General features: G+C 38.9%; 1 protein-coding gene across 2 annotated transcripts in view; it reads right to left on the reverse strand.

The window, feature by feature from the left end:
• The window catches only part of dlgap3 (discs, large (Drosophila) homolog-associated protein 3), a 160070-nt gene extending 151858 nt beyond the window's left edge, over nucleotides 1-8212 (reverse strand). Inside the window, exons 1-2 of one of the 2 annotated variants that reach the window (XM_044138704.1) lie at nucleotides 8008-8212; nucleotides 925-1153 (exon numbers count right to left, since the gene is read on the reverse strand). The gene's annotated coding sequence lies outside the window, so the exon portion shown is untranslated. The remainder of the gene's footprint in view (nucleotides 1-924; nucleotides 1154-8007) is intronic. The other variant, XM_044138702.1, reaches the window with a different exon arrangement.
• Nucleotides 8213-14293: the final 6081 nt, after the last annotated feature.

Raw genomic sequence — 14293 nt, forward strand, 5'->3', positions numbered from 1 at the left:
GAATGTACAGCAGACCTCAACGGCCTCCGTTAAGATCGAGTTTCATGAACCAAAATCCCCCCCAGCATCATAAGACACACACATACACACCCCATAAAAAAGAAAAAGCTAGATTAGGAGAAATCTAAATGGCCAGTACATGTTTCACATCACTATACATAATTTCTACACATAAAAATGCATCCAAAACGTTCGAATTTTATGACTTAAGTTCGAACATTAGGCTTTGTTTCTTAGCGGAAGACATTCCTGGAGGTCCTGAGGAATCGTCCTCTCGCTGTCCCAAAGCGCCAGCACTGCTGGTGTTCCACTCGACTTTGCTTTGATGAACTGAACAGCAGTGTGCCTCAGTGTGGTGCCCCTGCAGCCGGTGCGGATCCCTCTCCGGGACGCACGCTTTAACACACACGCACGCAGATAGAACCATTGCTTTAAGCGGGACGCGCATTTCTTTTCTTTTCCTTTTTTTTTTTTTTTTTTACGGTCAGCGAACATTTACGCACGAACGAAACTCGGTGCTTGGCAACATTTTTTACAATTATTCTCTCATCTCCGGTTTTCAATTTCGTGGCAATTTGGCGCTTTTGTTTGTTCCAGCGGATTTGCGCGAAATGGGGGTGAGGATTTTTTCTCTTTTTCACTCCCCCTTTTTTTTATTTAACCCTGTCATGTTGGCACAGCTGGAAAACCACACAACACCCTGATGTTGAACGACGGAGTGCACCAGCGAAAGCCCTTCCGTCCAACCCGTCAGCTATCTCCATCACACATCCAAAGGAAGCAGCACATGACAGCCTCTGCACCTCTTGCATGAGCCCAATTCCGTGCGTTCGGCACCTGTACCTTCGGCTTTCTCTTTGAATCAAATACATTAATAAAAAAAAAAACAACAACAAAAGAGCTTTAAAGGCGATGCCTCTTTACCTTGAAGTTAAGCTTTCTTCTCTGCGTTTTTCTGCGTCGGAGGAACAGAAACACGCCTATTCCACAGCTCGCCGATCGGAGAGCGCAGAGGAGGATGGAGAAGCAGCAGCGAGGACAACCAGCAGTGGCTCATCCTCACTCAACGCTCGCTCCCTCACTGAAATATTACCGGCAACCGATTGGTCCACGGGTTCCTCAGCGGGGCCCCACTCCGCATCTCGAGGAGGGGCTTAAAACAAAACAAAAAAAGAAAGAAAAGAAATCGAAGCTGACAGAGCCAACGCATCAGAAGTGAATCTCCTCCTGCTGCCTTCCAGTTTGGACTCCATATCTTTCAGTTTTAAGCATTTTTTGTTTGTTTTTTTGCACATTACATTAAACTGGGAAACTTTCTGCGTCCCAACTGTGTGCGTGCGTGTGTGTGGGGGGGGGGGAGATTAGCCATGACATTAGTTCCCAGAGCAAGACAGGAACTCCCACCACTAGATACCACCAAAGTGACCACAATGGTGGACAGGGAATGAAGATGGGCTGGGTAAGTAGGGAGGGATCTGGGATGCAAGATGGACATGGGATGAGGAAGGACAAAGGTGAGAGTAAGGAATGACGGGAATCAAAGATAGGGAGAGTGGAAAGAGGCCGAAATGAAGGATGAGAGAGAAAAGAGGCAATGATGCTAAATGAAGAAGGTGGGGATAAGAGATGGAGGACGAGATAATGGATGGGGAGCGATGGGAGAACGGATTCAGAAAGTAGGGATTGTGAATATAAGAGGCAAAAATAAAAAGACCAGGAAGGAAGGATGCAGGAAATGATGGTGGAGGGAGGAAGGCGAGGATTCAGAGGCAGATTAATTTTATGGTTACTTGTTTGCCTCAATGTAGAGTTTTCTCCTTTTTGTCTGAACATAATGTCAATTATATAGTGTGCAAAGAACTGGATGTTGACCAAAGTGCTGTACGATTCAACTAAAGGATAAAAGAAGAATATTTTTTAAAAAGACTCAAGTTGAGTCGAATCAAAAACTGACAGAAAAATGGGCACGAAAAGAAGCAAAGTGGTGTTCAAAATGGGCCAAAATTATTCAGTATGTCGTTCAAAATACATGTACACATAAATATACAAAAAGACTCTGATTTTTTTATTTTTCTGGTTTTTACCAGTAAATAGAACAGTTTTCCCATTCCCACTTCTTCCTTTAACATTTTAATAAAAAAAAAATAAACTAAACTGTTGTGTATATGTGGTAAGATTCACCTCTATCCAAAAGAATACACTTCAACAGAGCCATTTTCACTTACACCAGAGGTTTGATCACTTTACATCAATAAACATGAGATTTTTGACCTATACAGTGGTAGGATGAAAAATATCAACTAAATTCATTTGTCGAGCACATTTTCTGGTTTCTGTATTCTTCTGCAAAAGGCTTGCAGTTTGAGGAATCTAATTAAATTCTGAAACTGTCTTGATGTCAAAACAGTGTCAGCAGAGGAAGAGGAAAGCTGTGGAAATAATCACTCATTTTTTTCTATAAATTCTGGGTACATTAACTGAGTGTTTATCTTTTTTTTTTTTCTATGCCGTATTTTGCCTATTTGCTTGGCAGTCCATAATTAAGAGGCTGCCTCATTTCCGCGGGCACCAGTGCATGCCTTTAGTGCTAATTTCTCATCACGCTTGAGGAATGAAGTCACTGAAACCGAGGCTTTGCAGCGAGCCGGCGCTGCAGGACGACATCTGTACGCTTCATTTACACTTTATGATGAGGACGATGCACTCCTGATGCACAAAGAAACCCAGATGCCATTTCAGTGTGCTCAATTTTCATTTTCTTTCATTTGCAAAGCAAAGTTCTCCTATTGCACAACTGATAAATATTCATGGTAAATAAGCACTTTCATGTTTAAAAGTGTCTGAAGTTTAGTAGAAAGCCGAGTTTTCTTTTTTGTTTGCTGTATTATTTTTTTGTATGTGTGAAAATATAATGAATTATTCCACTGCTTGGCTTGCTGTTTTTCAGGGTGATTTTTTTTTTCTTTGTTTCACCCCCACCCATCCACTGGCAATCAGGCAGCTCTCTACCAACACTTCAATTTACAGCTGTGCCACGTCCAACACCAGCCAGCATCTTCGCGGCTGTTAGGGGAAACTTTGTTGCCACATTGCGTGATGCGTTCACAGATTTTAGATCTTGTTAACTTCTTTCTGGGAATAGTCCCATTGATTTTCACAAAAGGAGGACAGGAACCATTGTGGAGGGTTATTTTTTAAAATGTTCTTTATAGGTTTTTGTGTGTGGGGGTGCAGAGTGTTTCAGCACCACGGTCAGTGACAGTGCTTTGTGAAACTGACAAGGTGTGGAAGTGTGTGTGTGGACAGAACTGTTCTCACCACTGCTAACTAATAGAAGGAAGAGATGTGTTGGCCATGAAAAGGGGGGGTTGGAGGAAGTGTTAAGAGATGAAAAACTAAACCTCTCTTTTGTCTTACAGTGTGATCATGCCTGCCTTTGATTACTTTATAATAAACCAGAGTTTTATAATACGAGGGTTGCTTTAAGGTAGAAGTGGGAAGGAGATTTTCACATTTTTCCATGATACAACTACAAACTTTCACGTCTGTTATTGAGATTTGATGTTCTACACCAGAGGTCAACAACCTTTACAAAGAGCCACTTCTGCTACAAACAGAGATCTCAAGTCAAAAGTTTATTTATATAGCACATTTACAACAGTCTTGGCTGACCAACATGCTTCACAATATCACAGAGAAACATGATAAAAGTAGTAAGTTGATTAAAAAGTAAATAAATAAAATTGCCAGTAAAATATGGAAAAAAAAGTAACAAAGACCATATCAGTTGCAGCAATTTCACAAAAATTTGAATCAAATATATATTTACTCTGAAAAACAGAGCTGCAAAAGTCATTTTCTAGATATGTACTACATACTTAATTCTAAAACTTTTTTCTATTTCATATTTAACAAAATGAATCCATTTTAAAAGGGAAAAAAGATAGACCATCAATATGAAAAATGAATAGCACAGCTTGAAAGCTTGTTGTAAACATTATACGCAGAATATTACAGGAAAGGTTGTGCCATACTACTCTCTCCCGATGGATTGAAAGCTTTGGGCATGCTATGTAATCAAACCCTGCTCTAAATGTCTCAACGTTATCACTGATGAGTTTGATTTTCTTGATGCTTCCCGTTCAGACGTTTGCTAAATTCCATTCAATTGTGACTTCTGAAGGCAAGGGGTTGTTTTGGATTTCATTTAGGGGGTGTCAGAAGAAAGTAGGCTAAATACAAATTGTCTTCACAGACAAAATCAACTATTTAGAATCACGTATCCCTATCCTACTATTTTGATGAAGAGCTTTTTCAAGACCTAGTAGATTAAACAAGTCTAACCGAAGACTGTATTTGTCTATAAGTAATAATGCAGTGTGGATAGAAGTTTATCCTTATATCTCTTGACCCTACCTGATTTGCTGCGCCCCGTTTCGCCCAGGCGGCTTCATTATGAACCATGGAGCGCCACTTTCCCATAAAGTGCTCCAATCAGATTGTTTTGTACAATCTCCCCTCTCAGCAAAAAGGAGAGTAATGAATATTTATCGATTCATCGGGTCAAGCTGTAATATCCACTTTTCTCCCTCCTCACCCCCCAACATGGCGCAACACGAGCTTCCACCTCTCATATACATGGCAGGGCATTCATCACAGAGGCCGGGATCGTTTTCACCTGGGCTGTGCGCCACCTGCTACACAGCTGGCCCCCCCACCAGATCTGCCCCTCGTCTTTATTAACCGTGCTTGTGTTAGCCACGCATGGAGGTGGCCATTGGATGTCTGTTATGGCTCCCAGATCGTACCGGTTGAAGGGAGAACATATGGTTGCCATATAGTTTTCGAAAGTTATTCACAAATGAAAATCAGACATCTGTGCATTCAACTTCTGTCCATTATAGTTTGACGCCGCTGAAATACTAAATGCCTTCAGAAGAACTAGTGAACCGACTGGTTTGTAATTTTTTTCCTTCATCTGGGGATGTTTTTAAATAACATAACTTAATTTCTACTTATGAGTAGAAGCAGAAATGCCAAAATACTTTGAAAAGGATACCCAAGTTTTTACGGTCTGGTTTATTCAAGACAGGCTTAGACTGAATCTATCTCCAAGTAGCACCAAGATTGCTTATTCAAGAAAAAAAAAAGTTATTTTCTCCCCTTCCCACCAGATTTGTTTGTAATTTAAAGCAAAAGGCTTACAGGACAGCTTTGTCCATCTTTACGACAGTTTTGGTATTGCTACTCTTAGCCTTTTGTGTCTACACAAAGAGACAAGGTGGAAATCCTGAGAAAGCAACATTTTTTTTCTTTTAGAAGGTCTATTATTCAAAATCATCTCCAAATTACAAAAATGAGAAAAGAAAGAAGTCACCTTTGTGCAACATCTGCAGGTCTGCTCTATATTTTAGGAGTGTTTAGAATTAGCCCCCTGCTGGAGAGCACCAGCCACACGTGAGCCTGCAGGGATAAGCAGGTATAGAAAACGGACAGAAAGCTTTTCTGGACCAGACATTTTCATTAAGTTGTACTTTGGCCAATGGATGTCACTAAATGTCTACATACTAAAGCTATTGCTATAGTTATGGCTTCGTCTTACCTGTGGCCAGACTGCATAATCCCTACTGGATAAAACAAAAATCAATCACTTTCTAATACTCAGCCCCAACCAAACATGAGGAAGTCAATATGGGCTTCCACTGCCCGAGGCATTTTGATGCTGCTGATCCACCTCTTCCTCATTTTACCTTTACAGCTGTCAATAGCTGCCAGTATGGGCTGTCGTGGCATTCCTCCAAGATAGCAGAAGTGATCAACGATGTGTCAGTGAGCGGTTTTGGGGCATTGTAATATAGGAGACAGCACATAAAGAGCACAGATGGGGTCTCAAAATGTCTACATTAAACATGAAACCTAATTCACAGAGGCACATGAGTCTTGACACTATATTCATCCACTAAGCTACAGGAGTAGATAAAGAACAAACTGGACCTATTTTCATTATTTTTGCTCTCCAAATTTCCCCCTTCATTGCCAAGATGAGCTAAAGGTGCACTAAATTGAGAAAAGAAAGAAGGAGTCATCCAACTCCACAATACATGAAATTTTTTTAAGCTTGGGAAGCTTAAAAAATTAGTCAGCGCTTTGAAATCGAAGTTAAACAGCAGAAGATCACAACCCACACTTAAAGTGATAGATTACCGAATCAAGCTTCCAAAAAAGCTATTTAACATAACCCCCCTCTCCAATAAATAAAAGTTATGAACAAAATATAATCAGTTACATTTCCTGTAACTAAAATGTAAGGGGTGCCAGCAAGTGTTGGTCAAGTTATTCTTTGACATTTTTTAACAATGCATGCTTTCCGCCTTTGATTAAATCAATAAATATTGAATTTGTTACTTTAAAAAATATTGGGGAAAAAAACAGAAATTAATACAGCATGAGGTTTTGCTCCCACAATAAAAGCATCAACATATTTTATAGGCATTTTACATTTCTTTACCAATTGTTATACAGAGGGCGTTGTCTATACCTCCTCTTTTCAAACTGGTATGAAAGCTGCATTTAAGCTGTGACTCCTCTAGTCAGCACACCATATAGTCTTTTTTAGAAAATCCACAGCTTTGCAAATGTCGTGAATATTTCATCACAAAATATGTAAAGCCGTGAAGCCCTGCATGGATCTACAGTAACTTGATCTTTACTAATCAAGCGGCAGAAATAAGAGAACGCACAGCTTGCTGAGCTGGAGATTTACTGCTAACATGACAGACTGAGAGTAAGAGACGCACAGAAGCGGTCGCCCCCACCCAAAACCCCACGCAAACACCAGGCAGAAAACACTCGCTCAATGTCATCTCGTGAGTAGCTGCTACTTTTTGTCCGACGTTTTCAAGGCACGGTAAATCTTGGCCGATACCAGTCGTGACACTAACTGGAAATGTGAACGCCGTTTCACTGAGGGATGGACAGCAGTGTGTCGTTTTGTTAAAGTACTACTTAATGATTCAGTCGGGTAACTTTATGAGACCGAATTTCACTGGGACATTTTTACATTTCACTAAAAATATATTCAGAAGATGAAGTGAAATGTTTACCAATTTTTTTTATTTATTTATTTTTTTACCGTTTTGGGATATTAGCATTGGGATGGTTGGAGGGGGGAAAAAAATAAAAAAATCAGTAAATAAGCTCAGTGTTTTTATATAAGTAAATTATTTTTATCTTCAGAAGTCTGCATGGTCGTGAAATTTTGTTTTGCTATAAAATTGTTATAAAAAATAAAAATAGCTGTTGGAAAAACATTGTCCTTAGTGTAGCCATTTGCAACCTAGATTTAGCAGCTTGATAGCCTATCTATCGCCACAAACCTAAATTGCTAACAGAGTTTTGTTAGCGCTTTGTTCTTTTGTTAGAGACAAAAATAGAGTTAATGTTATAGGTTATTGCCACACAACATAACTGTGTAAAAATTAGCGTTAACATTGCAGCACAGGTAGCTGCTACAATTAGAAAACTGGTAGTTTACCTCAAACGTAGCAGTTTTAAAAAAAGTTACAGTTGCTGAAGTATTGGGGTTGTTTATAATATATTTAAATTATTTTGTTTTAAATCAAATATCACCAAGAGCTTTTGTAATGAGAATTTTCAAAAGGTTTTTGATTTGGTGATGTTAAGTGGTGATTAGCAACAACTAGGATGAAAGTGCTAGCAGGAGACATGGAGAATCTGACCAATGTCTCCAAAACCCATCTTGTCCAGCGACTATAAGGTGACCACACAGGTTTTTATGTTGCCTCTGGCTCCAATACTTCACAACATTTCATTTTATTCTCGTGTGGATTTGAATATGCTCAGTGTTACAAACTTGTAGAAGCAGAATATTGCTATAGGATTTACAGGCAAATGTTACAATCACCTTCTTGTGTGCGTAAATTAACGGAAATAGCTATAGTGAGTGGTTTAGAAAAACATGAGACAACAATGCTATGGCTAGCTCACCTGGATTTCTCTTATTCCTTCAGAAAGCGTCTTGTCTTTTGGTTGCCCCAGGTCAATCCAGTGCCTGATTGGACAGTCAGGCAGTTTTATTTAAAAGTATGTTTTTGTTTTTCTCTCAGAGTAAAAACATAAATAAATCAGTTTTGCTGAAAGTGCTGTTCTTAAAACACACACACACATAGCTGTGTAATCCCCCCCCTCGTGAACTCAATTCATGGAGACAATTCTCTGCCCTTGTTTTTGCATGACACACCCACAGGTGAAACTCATGAGCCTAATCAAGGCAGTGCATGGTGGTGCATTTGCTGCTGCAGGACATTTGAGCACGATAAAGCGGACAGCTACACCAGTAAAAATGTAGAGGAATTCCCAATTACTCTTCAGAATTAGACTCACAGTGTTGCTGATTTTTTTATTTTTTTTTTTACTTGTTCACAGTTTCATCCTCTTTACAAAAAAAAAAAAAAAAAAATCACAGATTTTGTGTTTCTTCCAAATTTGCTGTTTTGAACCATTGTTGGAAACTTACAGTTTAGACTTATTAAACTGTAATAAATTTTCCAAAATATTTTAGGAGATTTAAGCCAGGCATAGGTGTTTTCTTTGTAAGAAAATGTTTTTATATATAAAATCTACTTATCCCATAAACTCCAGGAAACTGTTGTTGCATATACGTTTTCAGAAACAGATTTATCAAGTATTTTCTCAGAATATAGATGACTGCCTTCATTACACCATGTTAAATAAATAATGGTGCAGATTTTATGTAGTCTATCTGTTCAATACGATTCTTCTGAACAATTTCAATCTCTCTACAAGAAACTATGATTAGCTATAGGATGCCAAAGTGTAAAACATAAAATGAGAAAGTGGAAATTGAAGTTTGTGTTTCAACAGAGTATTTTAAGGGCATTCACACATCACAGGAGTTTGCATACTTTAATCAAGGCAGAAAACATTTTTGAAAAGAGTTATCAGAGAGTAATTATTTTTATTTTTTTTATTTGCACAAAGAATGTGGAAAGCTTCTACCAGGTTTACTTCAACAATGACAGAGTGGAAACCTGCTGAAAATGGATGATTTTTGTTTGGTTTTTACTTCTGCATAAAACGAAGGCTTTAGGAATACAGTTTATTTCATTTAAACGACCCCTTAAACGATCTGATCTGGCCCACATTCCCATATGTTTCCTTTAAGCAGAGGAAGAAGTTTCTTTCTCTGAACAAGCCTCTTTGACGTCCTGAGTTGATGTTGAGATATTTCTTTAGGTACGTTAAAATTTTATGAGCTGCTGCGCGGGAGCCACAAACTCTGTAAAGAGCCGGTCTTACAAGCCATGGATTGAATTATTAAATGCTGTGACAGCCTACTAAATGATGTTTAAGAAATTTAAGCGCAGACCGAATTTCTGGGCAGACGAGTCAGCTGATGGTGTAGCTAAAAATACATTTCTTTTTTCAAATGCGCAGAGCAGTCGCAAGTCAGAATGGAAGAGTGTGTGTAGAGACGGCGCAGCCTCTTTTCCTCCAGGCAGTGGCTGCACTTCATCATTTAGTAAAGCAAGGGTGATTTAATACTCTTGCTATTACTTATTCATGCAGAAAAAAACAGAAACACAGACATGATTTGTAGGGTCTTCAGTATTTTCCCTGTTCTAAAGCAGCCAAAGCTGTCAAGAGAATGGATTTAGCCATTTGTTGTTTCAGTTTAACCTGTGAGGACACTTCTGTCTCCAGGTATTTTCAGACCATCAGTTTTTCCCCAAAACAAAAATCTACAGAAAAAACTCTGAAGACCTAAAATCTGCAAAGGGATTTTTTTTTTTTTTTTTTTTTTTTTTTACTGGTACTGCTACAGACTGTAGTGCAATGCAAGTTATAGTAACAAACTCTAATGAATTTTGTTGGGATTTTTACAGCAAATTTGGATCAACACTGTGCTGAGTCTGTTTGGTCCTTCTCAGAATAGTTTAATTCAGCAATAAGCTGTTGAGTAGCTTTAACTATGTCAAGTGTTAAAATTACTCAATCGCTTCCTGAAATTACTCTGAAAGAGTTAAATTAACACCAATTCTGAGAAGGACAAAATAGACTTGGCACATTTAACTCTACTAAATTTGTAGCACACCAATGCAAATTAGTACACAATTTAGTAGTGTTAAAACTTCCCCCTCCAAAAAAAACTTGTATTGTTTTGTTTCAGAACTATAATTCTAAAAAATGAGGCAAGACAGCATTATTGATGTCAAGGAAACTATCAATTAGGTCAGTAATGAAACTACTGAGAACAATACACCATGTTTAGGCTATGAAACAATGGCTAAAAAATAAATGTAATCCCTCTTTCTAAAAGAAAGAGTAAATAAAGTTATAATCACAAACTCCATTGTATTTTGTTGGGATTTTATGTAATAAACCAACATAAATTAGTGCATATTTCTGTAGTGCAAATCCCCCCCAAAAAAAACAACATTATTTTGTTTTAGCACTAAAAATCTATAAATGAGGCAAAACAGCATCATTATGACCAAGGAAAACATTGGACAGGTGAATAAGAAAACTGCTGAGAAGACTGCAAAAGGCTTAGGTCATAAAACAAGTAAACAGAAAAACAATCTCAATTCATCTTCCTAAAATAAAGACTATAGCACAATGGCAAAAATACAAAGACATGGGTGTCTGTTTAAAGTGACAAGTTGGGCAAAGAGACCAAAACACTTGAGAATGTAGCAGAATTCAACTTTCAACAAGACAACAACCATAAACTTACAGCCCAGAGAGCTTCAGTAGAATGGTTTAGAATCAAATATACTTGTCTTAGAACGGCCTAGACAAAGTCCAAGGTTATTGATTTAAGAGCTAAATACAAATAAATGGCATACCTTTTAGATTAAACAATGAATCCCTTTGCATCTATTTAACAATTTTGTTCCACTAGGTGTCACCCTGTTTCATAAAGCTTTGTGGTTAAAACATGTCAAAATGGGAATCAATGACATAGTAAGGAGCTGTATTATTATTCTTATCACATCACATTTAGTTATAAATCAGCACAAGGGTAAATAAAACAATCTCTCCAGTGAGAGGAACTAATGGAAGCTGTAGCTGGCAGTTTGGTGAGGGAAGAGAGACAGCCGCCCTCCCTCCCTGATTCCTTCCAGAACACAGGCAGATGAAACGCGTCTCCTGAATAGAAGCAGTTCCATTACTCGCTGTCAGCTGTCCCCACTTCTCTCCGAGACATTCATCTACAGACGTAATGACCAAAGAAAAGAGCAAGACGCTGATCTGTCAGAATGATTCACTGTCAATTCAGCAGGCTTTTGATAAAAGTCTGCGTGGTGCATCAGTCGGGTACATTGTCCAAACCTCCCCTTTTTTTATATATATTCTGCATATTGAGAGATGACACTGGGATGATTAGGAATAACTGTCAGGACTTCTCAGGAAGAAAGACGTAATTAACTTTTTTATACGTTGGACTGATGAAGATCATCTCAGCTTGTGATCCGTCTCTGTCCAGTATAAGAAGGAAAGCTGCCTTTGAATCTGTGTATGTTGTGGTGTCTGCATTTGAATTGGACTCTGATTGACAATGAATAACAGTTCAGAATTCACCTTGACATCAGAGAGCCAATGAGGAGCCAATGAGGTTCCAATAGGGTTCCAATGGGTTTTCAATGAGGTTCCAATAGGGTTCCAATGAGGTTCCAATGGGTTTTCAATGAGGTTCCAATAGGGTTCCAATGAGGTTCCTATAGGGTTCCAATGAGGTTCCAATAGGGTTCCAATGAGGTTCCAATGGGGTTCCAGAGGGTTTTCAATGAGTTTCCAATAGGGTTCCAATGGGTTTCTAATGGGGTACCAATGGGGTTCAAATAAAGTTCCAATAGGGTTCCAGTGGGGTTCCAATAGGGTTGCAATGGGTTTCTAATGGAGTTCCATGCAGATGAGCGTTTTCCAAAATGACTTAGGACTGAAAACCTTGGTTGACATCAGTGTTTCATCTCCACATTTTCCTACAAGATGAACATGCAATCTTTCTTTGAAGTTGCTATGTTTTCATCCAGCAAATTTATTTCCGAAATGTCCAATTTGCAATTATCTCTTATTGTTGCCTCCCAAGTGACAGTTGTACATGGACATATTAGGTGATTATTTCCAGGGAGGGAAAGAGAGTCTAGGTTTTGACAACGCATTCAGCTTGTTCAGTTTGACTGTGGCAGCACATCTGTAAACAAAGCCTGTTCACTGCCAAGCCCTTCCCTCAACATAATAAAAGAGCTCCCAATAAAAACAAATAGAAGAGAAGCTTTGTGTGCTGTCCAAACAGAGGACTTGATAGTATTAAAGCTTAAAAGAGCTGCATGCACCTTCAACATAAACACAGTCACATACAGAATCCTGTTCTTTACAGGACATGCTTACAAGGCATGCCAACTTAAACTTTAACAACAGCAATAATAATCATATCCATTTACTGTAGCCCAGTTCACTCCATCTGAATACAGTTGGTGCTAAGGAGACCCTCAAACAAATCTCATGTCCAAAATACACCCAACCACATTCTTTTCACGATAGCGTGCAAGACGAGAGCAGCTGCCACAAAACAGTCAAAAATGCAGCTGAAAGTTGCTGATGAGTGGTGTCATGTCTGGAGTATCAAACTGTGAACCAAGCACTGCTCAACTGGGTCAAAAATGGTACCATTAGAGTCTGTAGACTGAAACTGAAATGAAGATTTATTTGGTGATTTGTCCAGTGAGCAGAATGTGGAGGAGAAACATTGTCTGAGAGAGGTAGTTTGGACGATAGTATGTCCAAACTACAATATTTTGACATTGAGCCTATGAGTCAAAATAGGCAGAGTCCATCTTTAAGCTTAAGCTCACTGTTTGCTTAGGCTTGACTACTTGAGTTCCCCCCAGTGAGGGGGAAAAAAAGGTCGTGTTTCTTTTTGTACATATACAGTGGCAATATCCTGCCAAAACAAACAAAAACACCAGCACACGAGCATGGGTATGCATGCGGGGACCAGAAATTGTAAAAAAAGAAAAATCTATATATAGCATAAAAACGTTTCTGCTGGTAGCAAGTTACTTCATCATAAATGATGCAGTGAGCAGCTTGTCATTATTTAAAAAGCCATTTAACGTTGAATGATTCAACAGGGTCAGGCTGTGAGAGAGTGCTTCAGGAAGCACAACACATAATTTTAACCAATGCACTGAGTCACCGCGGAGACCATCTTTGGGAAATATTTGGCATGAGCTACAAAGGAAATGATGTAGTAGGGTGACCAAAAACAGGATTCTGGGAAATAAATCAGAATCCTGAAGGAGTACGGTAATGAAAGGTAGAGAAGACCCAAAGCAGTATGAAAGTATTACATTACAAATTTATCAGGAGCCAAATGCTGCCAGTTTACTGTATTACGCTACAGTTCAGGTAATACCACTGGCGTCATTCCAGCTAGAGATCAATGTGAAGACCGCAGTAGCATCGTTATTGATAGATTAGACAATAATAAAATGGTGGAGGCAAAATAACTCACTTTACAAGAGGATTACTGCCGTCGCCGCCGTTTGCTTAAGCTTGGCTATCAACGCAGAACCCGTCATGGTGTAACGGTCACAGTAAAATGATTTGCAGCTCAAATCTATTTGAGCATAAACCCAATGGGAAGTTGCTCCTCCGCCTTCATGTTTATTAATGCCGTCAGTTTCATTTCATGCGCTCCTTGGGATGCCCTTGACCTGAATCCAAACAAAGCTAAACCGGTCTGTTTTTTTTGGCGGGGGAATTTTTGTTTTTGTTTTGTTTTGTTTTTTTCCACAGAGCTATTGGGGGAAATGTAGGATTTTGAGAAAAATCCAATTCCTCGCAAAAAGACTTTAAACTTTTTCAGAATGAAACAGCTGTTTTTCATCTATTCTATTACAATCATGTAACATCTCAGCATGTGGAAATGTAAAACACTTGTTGCTTTAGCCACACTCGACCTGTGTCATCATCTGCTCTGTAATCCAGCCACTAAATAAAAACCCAGAGAAGCCAGCTGCCTTCAGAGGTCACGTAATAAATACAGGTATCCTATGAAAGTGTCAGAAGTCTGTTTTAGCACATTGGTGAGCAGAAATACATGACTTATTGGGGAGGGCGGGAAGCTTACCACAGGTCAACTACTGGTTACGGTGGAGGTAGGATAATGCTGTGGGCTATACATTCACCCTTCACTGGGAGAACAACCCTTAGCCAGAGCTACAATGGAATGGTCACGTCAAAA

This window comes from Gambusia affinis, linkage group LG14 (genome assembly GCF_019740435.1).
Source record: "Gambusia affinis linkage group LG14, SWU_Gaff_1.0, whole genome shotgun sequence".
Lineage (NCBI taxonomy): Eukaryota > Metazoa > Chordata > Actinopteri > Cyprinodontiformes > Poeciliidae > Gambusia > Gambusia affinis.